Source organism: Sapajus apella, unplaced genomic scaffold, assembly GCF_009761245.1.
Source record: "Sapajus apella isolate SASKATOON/1434 unplaced genomic scaffold, GSC_monkey_1.0 scaffold53, whole genome shotgun sequence".
In the NCBI taxonomy this organism is placed as follows: Eukaryota; Metazoa; Chordata; class Mammalia; order Primates; family Cebidae; genus Sapajus; species Sapajus apella.
The window spans coordinates 1,356,401-1,371,592 of NW_022436993.1; the positions used below are offsets into that span (position 1 = coordinate 1,356,401).

General features: G+C 40.9%; 1 protein-coding gene across 2 annotated transcripts in view; it reads left to right on the forward strand.

Annotated features, from left to right (window-relative positions):
• The first annotated feature begins 13,455 nt into the window (after nt 1-13,455).
• The window catches only part of MKX (mohawk homeobox), a 69,812-nt gene continuing 68,075 nt past the window's right edge, over nt 13,456-15,192 (forward strand). The window contains exon 1 of one of the 2 annotated variants that reach the window (XM_032243791.1): nt 13,456-14,428. The gene's annotated coding sequence lies outside the window, so the exon portion shown is untranslated. Of the gene's footprint in view, nt 14,429-14,474; nt 14,731-15,192 lie in introns of those variants that run through there. The other variant, XM_032243792.1, reaches the window with a different exon arrangement.

The following is a 15,192-nucleotide window of genomic DNA, read 5'->3' on the forward strand; positions in this document are numbered from 1 at the left end:
ATTTCAAGCAAGGCCATTGTGTAATTTCTGGATGGGGCAGTAAATATAGTCAGGAATCCACCACTTCTGTATGAATATCTGTCTTGTCCTGAGATATCTGGGATTTTAGGCATGGCAGCAGTATGAAAAAAAAAGATGCTAACTAGCAAGATGAAAGTATAAAACTTACTGGTTAAAGTAAGTACATAGTCAACTTCAGAATACTCTAATACTGTAATGGTGGTATGTAAATTACGTATCTTTAGTATGCAGGTTAAGAGAAAAAATTATTAAAAATAAGAATAGCTACAATTTGTGAAGGGATACATAACATAAAAATATGTAAATTGTGACATCATAAGCATAAAATGGGGGGAAATAATAGTGTAGTGCTTTTATGCAATCAAAGTTAAGTTGTTCAAAAGCAAAAAGTGACAAATGGGATCTCATTAAACTGAAGAGCTTCTACACAGCAAAGAAACCATCAACAGAGTAAAGAGACAACCTACAGAATGGGAGAAAAGTTTGGCAAACTATGCATCTCACAAAGCTGTAATATCCAGCATCTATAAAGAACTTAAACCAATTTACAAGAAAAAAATAACCCTATTAAAAGTAGGCAGAAAACATGAACACTTTTCAAAAGAAGACACATATGTGGCCAAGAAGCATATGAAAAAAGCTCAACATCACCAATCATTAGAGAAATGCAAATCAAAACCATAATGGGATACCATCTCACACCAGTCAGAATGGCTATTACTAAAAAGTCAAAAAATAACAGATGCTGGTGAGGTGGTGGAGAAAAAGGACCACTTCACTGTTGGTGGGAATGTAAATTAGTTCAACAATTGTGAAAAACAGTGTGGCGATTTTTTAAGTATAAAGCAATTCAAAGTACATTGCTTTCACTAAAAATAGCCTTGTTGATAATATTAATAATTATTTATTGGCAATAACATTTTGGTGGGAGCAAAGATATCTTTGTATCATTAATAGAAAAAATTATTTTAAAATGTTGTTTATTTCATTGTAGCCTCTTTAAAAAACTTTCCATTTTTGCATGTTTTACAATTTACAAAATATATTAGCCCAATTGTACATCGGTTCCACCCATTGCCAATAAATGCCTACATATGTAGCAGTGCTGGCTGTCCTAAATATTTTTTACTGATGAGAGTATACAATCAAAAAGAGTTGAGGACGATTGCTCCAGACCAATGTTGCTCAATGTATGGTTTGAGAAACGTCTGTGTCAGCACCACCATAGAGCCTTGAGCCCAGAAAAAAACTGACTTTGAGCATCTTTAGTAGGGATGTGGAACCCGCATTTCTAGCAAGTACCCCCTGCTTAAGGTGGTTCAGCAGCTTGAAAAACCTAGCATGGAGGGAGATAAAAAGCATTCTGTGGAGACCACGAGTGCCTAGGAATAAGGCATTCTACCGACAGCCATAGGCTATATAATACAGTGTCCATAGTCAGCAGTCTCCTTGTTAGTCTTACTGAATTTGCAAAACCAACCTTAAGTGTATAAACTTCTTGCCCTCAGCAAAGAAATTATTTCCTAAAGGATGATTCTGCCATAATTGTCCCTGTAAAAAAAAATGTACTTTATCCAGATAAGGCTTTATAGGAACTGCTATGGGCTGGATGTGTCTTTTCAAATTCATATATTGAAACTTAATCATGTGATAGGCTAAATGAGTCCTCTCAGATTCGTATATTGAAACTTAATTGCCAATGTGATAACATTAAGATAACTGGAGCACTTAAGATGTGATTAAGTCATGAGGGTGGAGCTCTCATGGATGAAATTAGGACATTATTTCCTAATTAAGGCCTCGAGTGAGTGAGTTGATTCCCTTCCCATTCTTCTGCCATGTGAGATGCAGCAAGAAGGCCCTCACCAGACGCCGGATGCCAGCACCTTGATCTTGGACTTTCCAGCCTCCAGAACTGTAAGAAAGAAATTTCTATTCTTTGTAAATTACCCAGTCTCAGGTATTTTGTTATAACAACATAAAAGAACTAAGACAGTGGCCCTTCCATTGCAATTCCAGGGGCTGAATCATATGTTAATCATTGTGGGATCATCAGAGAATAAACTCATGGAAAGGCTTTAACAATTAGTGCAATTTCTTTTTCATTACTCAGAGTGCCAAGTTGATGATAGACTGGACAGGGAAAATGTGGCACATATACACCATGGAATACTATGCAGCCATCAAAAATGATGAGTTCATGTCCTTTGCAGGGACATGGATGAACCTGGAAACCATCATTCTCAGCAAACTGACACAAGAGCAGAAAATCAAACACCACATGCCGCATGTTCTCACTCATAGGCGGGTGTTGAACAATGAGAACCCATGGACACAGGGAAGAGAGCACTACACACTCGGGCCTGTTTGGGGGAGATGGGGGAGGGACAGAGAGGTGGGGAGAGATAGCATGGGGAGAAATGCCAGATATAGGTGAAGGGGAGGAAGGCAGCAAATCACACTGCCATGTGTGTACCTATGCAACAATCTTGCATGTTCTTCACATGTACCCCAAAACCTAAAATGCAATTAAAAAATGATTTAAAAAAATAATAATAAATAAACACTTCTAATAACCGGTGCCACCCTTAAACCCAGGCAAAGGGCCACTGCCCTGATTCCTTCTTGTAAAAAGCCTGCATCACAGACACACACACACACACACACACACACACACAGTCATTTGGGATTGCGTGCTGTACAGGACATAGTGCAACCTTAAACGTAAATGCCTGCTCTTCTGATAACACCATTCAGACTCACGGGAATTCTTCTACACATTGTTTTCTTTATGTCCTCAAAGCAAAAGCCGATCACATCCAAATGTTGTAAAGGTTTGGGCTGCACTGCTGAGAACACTGAAGGTGAACACTGCTTCTGAGAGCTGGGAGAAAAAACCAATTAATCAACAACAGACCCTTCTTTTCAGAGAGCATGAATGCAATATATCTTTGCCTTGAACAGTATTGTTTACTAGTAGTGCCTGGCATCATATTTTTGCTCATCCAATACCTACTTCTGGAGATATTCAGTACTTAGTAAAGCTTTGCAATAGTTGTAACTAGTAGCAAAAGAATGTTTTGTAATATTAAACAACTTGTATCACACTTAAATCACTAACTGTATACATCTTGAAAAATAATTCATGAAATATGATACCAATATTTTGCATTGAAACCAGCCATTTAACACTAGCAATGCAAATAATTTCATTTGTATAATGATATTTTAAATCAATTTTCCAAAGATTAAACAAAATTTTATATTTATTTGAAATTTTATATTCATTAATTGTTTTTTCTCTTTTAATTTTAGTTATTTTAGAATAAAAATAGAATGTCATAAAGAATACATGAAAATGAATTTAATTTTAAAGTCTGCCACAGTTATTTTAATGTACATTCTTTATAAAAACATATTCAGATTTTAAACACTTAACAGAATTGCATTTACTTGTAATTCTTCAGAACACAAATTGTGAGAAAATATTGATTATAATAATATAGTAATTTTTTGCTGAAATGAAGACAAGAAAATTAAATTTAATGAAATAAATATATAATAAATTATCAGTTATAGTTCTTTTATTTTATCAGTCATCTAAATAATGCAAGCTTAACAGCAAGACATCTAGACATGTGCAATAACAATTAAATCTAATTGTCTTTAATATTTTTCTAACAAAAGTCATAACGTTATAAACAGTTTTTTATTTTCTAGCAAGATAGCATGCTCGTCAAAGTAGAAGGATGGGTCGTTTGTTACTTTAAGTGTTTTAGCTTGATTTATAGGGTTTAAATATTTAGACATATGGTATGTGGGTGTCATAAGCTTCTTGCCTTAGGCTCCACAAATGTTAGGGGTAAGCCTGACGAATAACAAATGAAAACAAGACAAAACAGAGACAAAATAACCAGAAGAGGATCATGATGTTTTAGCGCCACGGCCACCTTCTTCATCAAAGCTACCAGTTTTCACCCCTCTAGAAATAAGCCACTTATAATCATGCCATGTCTACTCCCACAAGAAAACAACATTTCAGGATTGCTGAGGCTATCCCAAAGCATGTAATTTTTCATGGTCCAGTGGGAAAGCTGTTTTCAAGAACCTTCAATATTCAGCAGTAATTGTCTTCTGGGTGTGAGCCCACACACGAAGATGAACATGAAGTCAGCCTTTCTACCATGACGCTGAAGCTGTTGAAATCATCCTATTCCAGGTGACACTGAGACTCCACTCCTCCCCACCTAGAAAAAAATGTCACATGCAGAATGAAAAGCGAACACATTGGCATTGAGTTTCTATCTGTGAAGTGAGGAGTTGGAAGGTGTGGATCCGCACATTTAGCTGTGCCTACAATTACGGCGACAAGGGTTTAGAGTTCTTTCTCCCTACCCTTCCTATATACCTTCAAAGAAACAACTGAGTTAAGTGATATAGCACACAAGCTCTGGGACCTGCCTGACTTGGTTCAAATCCCAGCTCCCCTAGTCACCAACTTTGTGACAGGGTAATCCTACGCCTAGATGTCGTCTTCTACAAAACGGGTACTAAAGTGTGACTGTGAGAATTACGTGAGTTGATTGCCTAGAATAGTGCACAGATACATAGGAAGTACTTTGTATGTATTATGTATTTTTTAAATATCCTTAATTATGTACCATTTATAAGAGTCTGGAAGAGTACTACCAGGACATGTGTCTTGAGCTGCCTGCTGCTGCAGGTCTAAGAAAAAGTTGTGGCATTTCGATATTGCAAGACTTCCCCTATCCTAGACTTCAGGCTATTTAAATTATACAATTAAGTCTGGCATGGTGGTTCACACTTGCAATCCCAGCAACTTGGGAAGTCGAGGCCAGAAGTTTGAGACCAGTCTGGACAACATAGCAAGATCCCATCTCTACAAAAAAAAAAATTAAAAATTAGCTGAGAGTCATGGCATCTGTCTGTAATCCCAGCTACTCGGTAGGCTGAGATGAGAGGATCTCTTGAGTTCAGGAGTTCATGGGTAAAGTGAGCTAGGATCATGTCACTGTACTCCAGCCTGGAAAACAGCTTTCCCACTGGACCATGAAAAATTACATGCTTTGGGATAGCCTCAGCAATCCTGAAATGTTGTTTTCTTGTGGGAGTAGACATGGCATGATTATAAGTGGCTTATTTCTAGAGGGGTGAAAACTGGTAGCTTTGATGAAGAAGGTGGCCGTGGCGCTAAAACATCATGATCCTCTTCTGGTTATTTTGTCTCTGTTTTGTCTTGTTTTCATTTGTTATTCGTCAGCAAGATCCTATCTCTAAGAATCTATATAAATAAATAAATAGTATACAATTTATTGGCCTAATGCCTTTTTCCTTTTTCCTTTTCCCTTTCTACTAGCCCAAACTCCTTTTTCAACAAGATTTATGGTAGCTTACTCTATCAAAGCACTCTTAACAAAGATCAGTAAAGAGGAGAACAAAAAGATACTCACACCTGCTGCCTGGCCTGAGGTTCCCTGGCTCGGATACCTGGGCAAGAATTAATCTTTCTTGTGCAGAGAATGAATGGAACCCCAGGAATGACTTCACTGCCACCCATAACAAGTTTATGCACAGAACACCTCTGTTCCAATCCCTCTCTCCCTTCAGCACTTTTCTAAAACAGCAGTTTTACAAAAGTGGGTTGCAGGGAGGCAGGTTAGATGAAGACATGCGCAAGGAAGAGCAGTCACAAGCTAACCTCTGTGTGTCTACCATTACTACATTTTTTTCCTCAACGGAAGTCCTAAAAATCTTACTTGAAACCCAGAAGATTTTGGCATAACTTTCAAAACAGCCTGATGTAAGAGGTGAAAATACTGTTTTTCAATCAGGCTCAAATTTCAGAAATAATGCCTTCTTTTTGCATGTTTTCAGAAAGGATGTTGGTAATATGGTTACAAAATTTTTAGCAGACACATAAAATGGTCATTCTATCATCTTTAAGTTCCCTCATGCATTGCTACAGATGACTTATAGTTTTACTGGATTCAAGCAATCTTTATATCAGACACCCTAAAGCTTTTTAGATGAGGTATATTTATTTTCCAGCGCTTTCTTAACAGGTTTGTAAGCTAGGCAAGGATCGTGTCTTTTAAATCAGATTCGATGCAGTTTTTGGCACAGAATTTTGCATGCAGGTGCCCCATAAATACTTATCATTGATTACTAAAAAGAAAATAATAAAAAATAGCTCAAATTTTGTGAGTTTTCTGGGGTAGTGTTGGGGTTTCAGCCAGAAAACGGTAAGCCTTGAAAATTAATCTGCATTTTTCCTGATTACATAAAACATAGGCATCAAAACCCAAGTACCAATACCACGCCTAAAGGCATATCGTATGAATAACAAAGGCATATCATATCATAGCAATAATAAAGAAGAGGAAGAAAGAGAGGGAGGGAAGAAGGGAAGGAGGGAGGAGCATGGGTGAGGGGAAGGATGTAAGGAAGGAGGGAGGGAAAGAGGATGAAAGAAATGAATGAAGGGAGAAAAGGAAGAAAGAAGAGAGGAAGAAAAGATGGGAAGAAAGGAAAGAGAGAGGAAGAGAGGAACAAAGGGAGGGAATAGAGACGGGAAAAAGAAAGGAAGAAAAGGACTGGAGGGGGAGAGGAAGGAAGGAGGAAAAAGAGGGAGAGATGGACAAAGGGAGAGAGGAGAGAAAGAAGGAAATGAAAGGAAAGGGAAAAGGAGAGGAGAGGAAAGGAAAGGAGAGGAGAGAGGAAGAGAGGAAGAGGAGAGGGGAGGGGAAGGAAGGGAAAAAAGTAAAGAAGAAAGGAAAGGGAAGGGAAGGGAAGGGAAAAGGAAAATCAAAAGGAAAGAAAAGAAAGCAAGGGAAAGGAAAGCAGAGGAGAGGAGAGGAGAGGGGAGGGGAGGGGAGGGAAAGAAAAAAGGAAAGGGAAGGAAAAATGAAAGGAAAGATTAGGATTTTTAAAAAGAGCATAGCACCAAATAAATGTAAAAATAATTATGTTGATTCTCTAAACACATGCAACACAGTCTCAGGAGGCAAGAGGAGGAAGCACTTTTTCTTTCCATCTCCTTTCCAGATCTCCCTGGTGTAGCAGCCTCTAGGCATCTAGAAAGCACTTTTCTTAAGCCCACCTGTGGCCACTAGGATCATTTTTTTTTACAGGTGTCTATTACTTAGTGTAAAGACTAAGTTCCTTTAGCAAGGAAGCCCCCAAATACAGTGACTTAAATAAGGGGCATTTGTCTCTTCTGCATTGAGAACTGAGTAGTATAAGCAGGGTGGCAGCAAACACAGCCCCTCTCTGGCAAAATCCAGCTCATGATCTGTTCCAGCGTCTCAAGTAAGAATCGCTTTTACATCTTTAACTGGTTGCGAAAAAGAAAAATCAAAGGAATAACACTCGTGTGTGTGTCTGTCTCTTCTCACACTGATAATAAAGGCATTTCTGAGACGGGGTGATTTATAAAGGAAGGAGGTTTAATGGACTCACAGTTCCACATGACTGGGGAGGCATCACAATCATGGCAGAAGATGAATGAGGAGCAAACAGATGTCTTACCTGGTGGCAGGCAGGAGAGTTTGTGCAGGGGAGCTCCCCTTTATAAAACCATCAGATCTTATGAGACTTATTCACTATCACCACTATCACGGGACCAGCACAGGAAAGACCTGCCGCCATGATTCAATTACCTCCCATCAGGTCCCTCCCATGACATGTGGGCATTATGGGAGCTACAATTTGAGATAAGATTTGGGTGATGACACCCAAACCATATCAGTGTGGCACATGAGTATGACATAAATTCAATCTTCAGTGCCATTCGATCAAGTCTTATTGGAACACATCAACACTCATTCCTTAACTCATTCATGGTCAAGTCTTGTCTGCAGTGGCTTCTGCACTACAGTGACAGAGTTCAATCATCACGGGGGAGATCGAAGGACCCAGAAAGGCTTTGCTATCTGGCCCTTTACAGAAAAAGGCTTTTGAAGCCAGGTTAGGTTAGCCTGACACCTCTCCCTGGAGTGGTCCATTCAAAGCCCCAGGTTCCCTTTATCTTGTGACTCTGCTGTTTCTTAGGTTGTTATCTAAGCTGACATAGATCATTGCCTGTTATGGACTGACTTGTGTCCCCTCAAGATTCATATGTTGAAACCCTAACCCCCAATGGGACTGAACTTGGAGACAACGCCTTTAATGAGGTGGATAAAGTTAAATGAGGTCAGCTGGGTGCAGTGGCTCACACCTGTAATCCCAGCACTTTGGGAGGCCAAGGTGGGTGGATCACTTGAGGTCAAGAGTTCGAGACCAGCCTGGCCAACATGGCAAAACCCCATCTCTATTAAAAATACAAAAGTTAGCTGTGTGTGGTGGCAGGCACCCATAACACCAGCTACTAAGGAGGCTGAGGCAGGAGAATTGCTTGAAACCGGGAGGTAGAGGTTGCAGTGAGCCAAGATCACACCACTGCAGCACTCCAGCCTGGGCGACAGAATGAGACTCTGTCACAGGGAAAAAAAAAAAAGTTAAATGAGGTTACAAAGGTAGAGTCCTAATTTGATACTAGTGTCCTTTTAAAAAGAGGGAGAGGTAGCAGATCATTCCCTCTATCTCTCTCTCTCTCTCTCTCTCTCTTTCCCCTCCCCTCTCCCCGATCCAGCCTGTGCACAGAGAAAAGGCCATGTAAGGACCCAGCAAGAAGGTGTTGTCTGCAAGCCAGGGGGAAAGAACTCACCAGAAACCAGCCCTGCCAGCACCTTGATCTTGGACTTTGACACTCCAAAACTGTGAGAAAATACATTTCTGTTGTTTGAGCCACCCAGTCTGGGGTGTTCTGTGATGGCAGCTGGAGAGAACTGATACCCTGACACATCCACACTCCAACTCTTGGACACGGGAAGAGTTAAAGAGGAGAGAAGGCCAGCAATTTCCTTCTAAGCTTGTTGAGCAGAAGTTGTACACATCACTCCTGCTCACATTCAGTCCTTTGGTTAATTTATTCAGTTATCCTACACATAGATCGAAAACAAAAACAGAGAGGATGGATTTGGGGAGGACTGACCCATCTTAGAGCACATATTATGATTAAACATTTAAAATCTACTGATTTTCTGAAGTCCATTAGGTTTTACATGTAGAGCCCTACTGGCCTAGGGACAAAAGTCCTCACTATTTTTATTTAAAAGGCCACTTTTTGACATAAAGGCAAATCGATTCACAAGCTAGAAGAGTCTTCTGAAAATAATTCTAGTATTTAAGTGTAAATGCACATTTTAAAGATGAAATATTCTGCCAGTTCCCCTCAAGACCCCAATGTATAGTATATTTTATTGTGCCTAACATAGTAGACTCTAATTGGAGGTCACTGAAGATACTTTGGTATCAAGAGAAAAGATGGGTTGTTAGAGGTCAGGTCACATCAGGTCCTGTCTCAAGCAAGACCTAGAGTAGAACAAGACATCAACGCACTTGGATCGCAGTTCTATTGATTGCTTATTTGCATTTTCTGCACTTACACATAGCTAATGACTTTTTAAATTGTAAAGTACTTGCATTTCTGGCCAGAATGAATTTGACTCATATGTAATCATTATAGAAGGTTCCTATCTTGAGTAACAGCTTTGTGAAAAAAAAATAATAACAATTCTCATTCCATGAAAAGTTGAGCAAATAGAGAAATACATTTTACTTTTTCAAATAATGGGTGCAGGGCTTCATCACTTTTACAGAATAACCTTATATTGCTTGTGGTAGGTTATCCCTTCTTTGTTACATGATGTGTTTGAAAAGCTATGTGCAGTCACACCATGCTCTGGAAAACACAGCTGCTGGAAACTGCTCTTCTGCTTCTAAGCTGATAAATGACTTCATCCTAGATACCACTGAATCAGCCTTCTCAATCTGAACCATAACCAGGCAATGCACATGACTACATCAACACTGACATGTTCTAACACTAGAAACAGAAAATATTGGAAGTCTTTGGAGTCCAAAATGGTTTGTAGAAATTGAAGATTACATTTATTAGAGTATATTGGACACTTTGCTATGTCTCTCAAAGCCTTGTTACTCTAACCTGTGTATGGAAAGGAATTCACCATCTATGTTTATGGGAAAAGTTATTTCAAATAAATGAAGAGAATCTCTTTAATAAATCCTATGGGAGTAATCAGCTATTCAATGGGAAAGGAAAAAAATCAAATTAGATTTCTACCTCACAACATACACAAATGAATTCCACAATGATTAAGAAGCAAAGTGGAAACAATGTTTTATAGTATTAGATGAAAATACAGAAAAAAAAAAAAAAGCCTTAAGCAAGGCACAAAAACCAGAATTCAAAAAAGGAGACTGACGTATTGACCTATTTACATTTAGTCATTCTGTAAGACAAAGACAAAATTTGTAAAAGGCAAGCCACAGACCAGGTAGCATATTGTAACATATAAAAATATATATCATGGAAAAATTGTTTATAAATACACATTATAAATCAATAAGGCATCTCATAAGGATACAATTCAGTTAAGAAACGCAAATGGCTTATAAAGGAGAAGTGTTTCAAACAATGAGGCATTATTTTACTCATCATCTAGACAAATATTATGAAGACTGAACATATGCAATGCTGTGTTGCATGTGAGGAAATGTGAGCGTGCATGTGTCAGTGGTGGTGTGGGCTGGAAGAAAATTTGGAAGTGTCTATCAAAATTTAAAAATCTGTTTCCTTCAACCCAGAAATTTTACAACTGGGTAACTATTCCTAGAGCAATGCATATGCATATGCAGAAATAATCATATGCAAGGATGTTTGATGTTTATAATAGTGAAAATGGGAAAGGCAGACATATGTATAGAATGATTAAGTAGATTATGGAGTTTTATGTCACAGTTTAAAAGAAGGAGTTACATTCGTGCCTACTAATACATAAGTTCTTTATTAAATCATTGAATGAAAAAGCAAGAATTAATTTAATACTCGGTGTGTGTTTGTATATGTCTATTTATATACAATCTCATTTATTTTAAAAATTCATAAAGCAAAACTATAATTTGTTTTATTCATGTATGTAAATGCATAGAAAAAAAACCATGAACAGATGCACGTCCAACCTGCAGTTGCCAGCTTTGAGTGTTTCCTCTGCACGGAATGTGATTGGGTGGAAGTGCCTGAGAGGGACTTTCACTTGTATTCTTCTTTGAGAGTGGATTTATGGAAAAGACCCTCCCTGCAAGAAGGCATTGTTCATTCTGTATTATTTATGCAACTAAAATTAACTTATAAACAAAGCAGAAACACCTTGTGGGATACTTCATGGCCGCTCGTTCTACTACTTAGCTCACACAGTGTTTCTGCAGCCGTATCTCTCAACACTTGTTCTGTTATTCCCCTTACACACTCCAGTATTATCTCTGCCATCAAACTGGCCATGTGTGAACCTGCTATTTTTTCATTAACTTGTTATTTTATACCATTTGAGCAGGAAGTTGTAGTCATTATCTGACTTTGTAGTTTGCTTTATTGCTCATAAGTAATAACTGGAAAAAGGAGTTTAAAAACACTCATATTTTCAACCACTTTGACCAATATTTATTCTGAAATGTCAGGGTAGCTTGGTAAAATATCAAAATGCTAAGACTGAAGACTTACTGTTTTCTTTACCAGAAAGTAATAATTACATATATTTATAACTACAGAGTCTAGTAAAATGAATTAACACTTCTTTCAAATGTTCTTACTTAACATCTTTCTAGCTTTAGCAAAGCAATATTTTACTTTCACATTTAAAAAAATACCTTCATAATAGTGTAAGGCAAGTTTTTGGAAAACTTATTATCTTCATTTTACACTTTGGTAAATTCAGGCTAAACCAACATCAGATTAGCCAGAAATAAGATTAGGGCTCAAATCTTCTGACTTCTAGTCTAAGTTGTGAGGTGTTTTGGGGGTTTTTTCCCCCTTCATAAGGCAATCTTCTACATACTACATACACTTTCTTAAATCTTTTAACACTTTCTGAAACTGGAGGTTTTACTTCTGAGGATTATAATACAGCATTTCATATATTGACATTGGATATGGCACAAGAAGCTGAGTAACATTTATTTTAGAAATAGGTGAAATTTAATAATGAATGTATTTGAACTGTGGATATAAATGAAGACAACACTTCCCTTTTGCCCAGAGGATAAAACTTGTAACAATAAAATAAATGCTCATTTGTATATTACAGACTGATATTTCACACTATTTCATTTCTAGTTTGGATCCTCCACTCTTCTTGCATTTTTAAATGGATTCTAATTATTAAATCATAGTCTAAGGGAATTACCATATGTTAATTTTTAGTGACTTGAGGATTACTCAAGTGTATTTTATTCCTATACAAATGAAAAGTATTTTTACAGAAAGATTTTTGCTGTAGATTTCATTTCTGACTTTAAGAAAACAAATCTTACATTAAGTATATCTTAAATCGAAGTGCTATAAATGCATTTTAAAATTGAGTGAATGCAGTTAAGTACTAAAAAAAAAAAAAGATTCAGTTGTCCTGTACTAGCATGTACCATAGCATATAGCTCAAAAAGTCAGTAGAATATTAGAAAATTGCAACCGATTGTATCATGCCTATTGCTTTACCTGGGACAGCTGACCAAAAAGTGTTACGGGGTGTGTTACAGCTGATTTCATTACAATTTCTGGTGACTAACACCACTGAAAGAAACCATAAAAGAGTAGGCGACTCTTTCGTCCTATGAATTATCAGTTAGCTCTGCTTCTGTTCTGAAACTTATTCGCTGAAAATTGTTGGCTGAAACCTTACTATTTACCCCATCTTTAAGTACCTACAGCGAGGTCCGTAGACCAGAAGCCTGTGCTGAGCCCACTCCCAAGGGCAGCGCCAAAGACAAGATGCGAGCGCTGGAACAGCAAGTTACATAACAAAAGAACCGAGGACATCAGAACGTGCTCCAATGATACTTCGTAATCTGCCTTGTGCGCAAACATGTAAACCTGCCTTCCTTTATGGTTTACATTGTGCAGATGGTTTGCTGTCGCGTATTTTGGGAGGTGACACATATGAAATTTTGAGGGTGTGATTGGTCTTTAAGATAATAGCTTTGGTATGTATTTTAACCACTTCTAGGCCAAGGGAAAAAAAAAAAAAAAAAAAAAAGGAAGATGCTAAGGTGGGCCACTGCCCCGACTCTGGCCAGTCACACTTACAGGGGAAAAGGACAAGTGGTGCTATATCTTTAAGTTTGGGAGGGAAATCTAAGTCTGTTCTTTTAAAAGGATGAAAGTTCGCTGGGGCGGCGAGAACGCAGGCAGCTTCGTGTTGGCACCTTGGGAATCTTCTCGGCTGCCAGAAGCTCTGAGTTTGCAGTTGCACCTAAACCGCCGGTTTGGCCACTCACATTTGCGGTAACGCTAGGAAGCAAAGTATCATCAGTCAGAGAATATGGTAGCCATTCTGTCTCCTTGACCTGTGTCCCCAGCTCGAGATTCTTCTAAGTTCCATCCTCTTTGCTGCTTTCAGATCCCTGGCTCTGGGCGTGACTCCTCTTCTACACTTGGGTCACCTCAGGTTGGCCACCTGGGCTCACCCATCCTTGCTTTCCCCTATCCGTATACCCAGCGGCAAGGGCAGCCTCACCAGACCTTTCCCCGGAGGTGAACTTGTGCCTGGCTTTAACGGAGATAACCAGGACCCCAGAAGCCCAGTGACACCAGAAAAGAGGCTTCTGGGCGCTAGCACTTTCCGCAATACGCTCCAGGGCTGGAGGCGCAAAACCGAGCTCTAACTTCCCTACAGCTAATCGCGAGGAAAATATAGGGCGCGTCACAGTGGCCTCTCCCGCCTAGCCACGCGCGGTGAAATTTCCGGCAATCGGGCCAGCTAAGACACGGGATTTGCACCGCGGCCTCTCAGCTTCTGGCGCCGGAGCGGAGCGCTCCCGGCAGCTTCTCCAATTTCTCTACTAAAGTGCGAAAGGAAAAGACCCTTCTGCTCCGCGACTGCGAGGCCGGCGGATCTGGGAGCCGCGCCCGGCTGGGGAGGACTCGGCGGTCCCGGGGCTCCCCGGAGGCGGCTCCTCTGCGAGGGGTTAACTGCAGCCCCCGCGGCCGGGCGGGCGCGGACGCTTCCTCTCCACCCGCCCGGGAACGTGTATACCGCGCCGGCAGGATGTTCGCCGGCTGGGCCTGGCAGTCAGGAAACATGAGAAGGCCTCGCTATTCCTGTTCCCGGGCCGCGCGCGCCGGGCTGGGTAAATAAAGCGGAGACGACGGCGGTGGCGGTGGTGAGCGCGCTGGAGCCCGCGTGGAGAACATGCGGCGGGGATGGGAATGCGCCTAGCCTCGAGGCGGGAGAGCCAGCCGCCCTGCCGCCAGCCGCAGGCCTCGCAGCTACAGGTACAGCCCCCGCGTCGCCGAGTCCCAGCCCGCCTCTGAGGAACGCCAGACTTGCTCCTGCCCCAGCGCCCCACCTTCTCTGTGCCCTGGGCGCCTGTGCTCTTCCCGCCCTTCCCCCAGCCTCCCTCCGAGGTCCGGAGGAGACGCTCCGGTGGCGGCCAAGGCTGGCCCAAGGGTCTGAGCAGAGCCTGGGAGCCTACCTGGGCCGCGTCTCCTTTGGTTTACAATTATTCGCCGGCGTTGGGGGAGGGGGACACTTCAGCAGAAAGTGACCTCCGCGGCCACAGCCTGGAGTGAACGGGGTAAGTTACTTGAGAATAGGCGCGGGGGGGTCCGTGCAGGAGTCCTGGGAAGGTCAGGAAATGTGGTTCACACGCCTGCGGGCCCCTTGCGACAGGAAGGCACTCGGACCTTTACCATCGCTTGCCCCTGAGCCTGCTGCCTGCAGACCTAGAGCGCGCCGTGTGTCTGTGCCTGCGATCTCTGCGTGGGCTTGGGGCTGCCGGGGAAGGGTCCGAGGTGGCAAACCTCGTGGTGACTTCGCTAGGAAAAACCCGTCGTTGCATCTAGGAGGACGCCCTGGGGTGTCGTGGAGAAAGACGGGCCAGGGAAGGGTGTCTTGTACAAATAAAGCAGCGTGAACACACATCCCTAAGGGCACTGATTTTGAAAGAAAACAGCAACGCGAGTCTTGACTGTAGAACAGGGGCTGAGAGCACGGAAATTCTCTGACACTTACCGCGGAGGCTGTGTGCACACCCCAG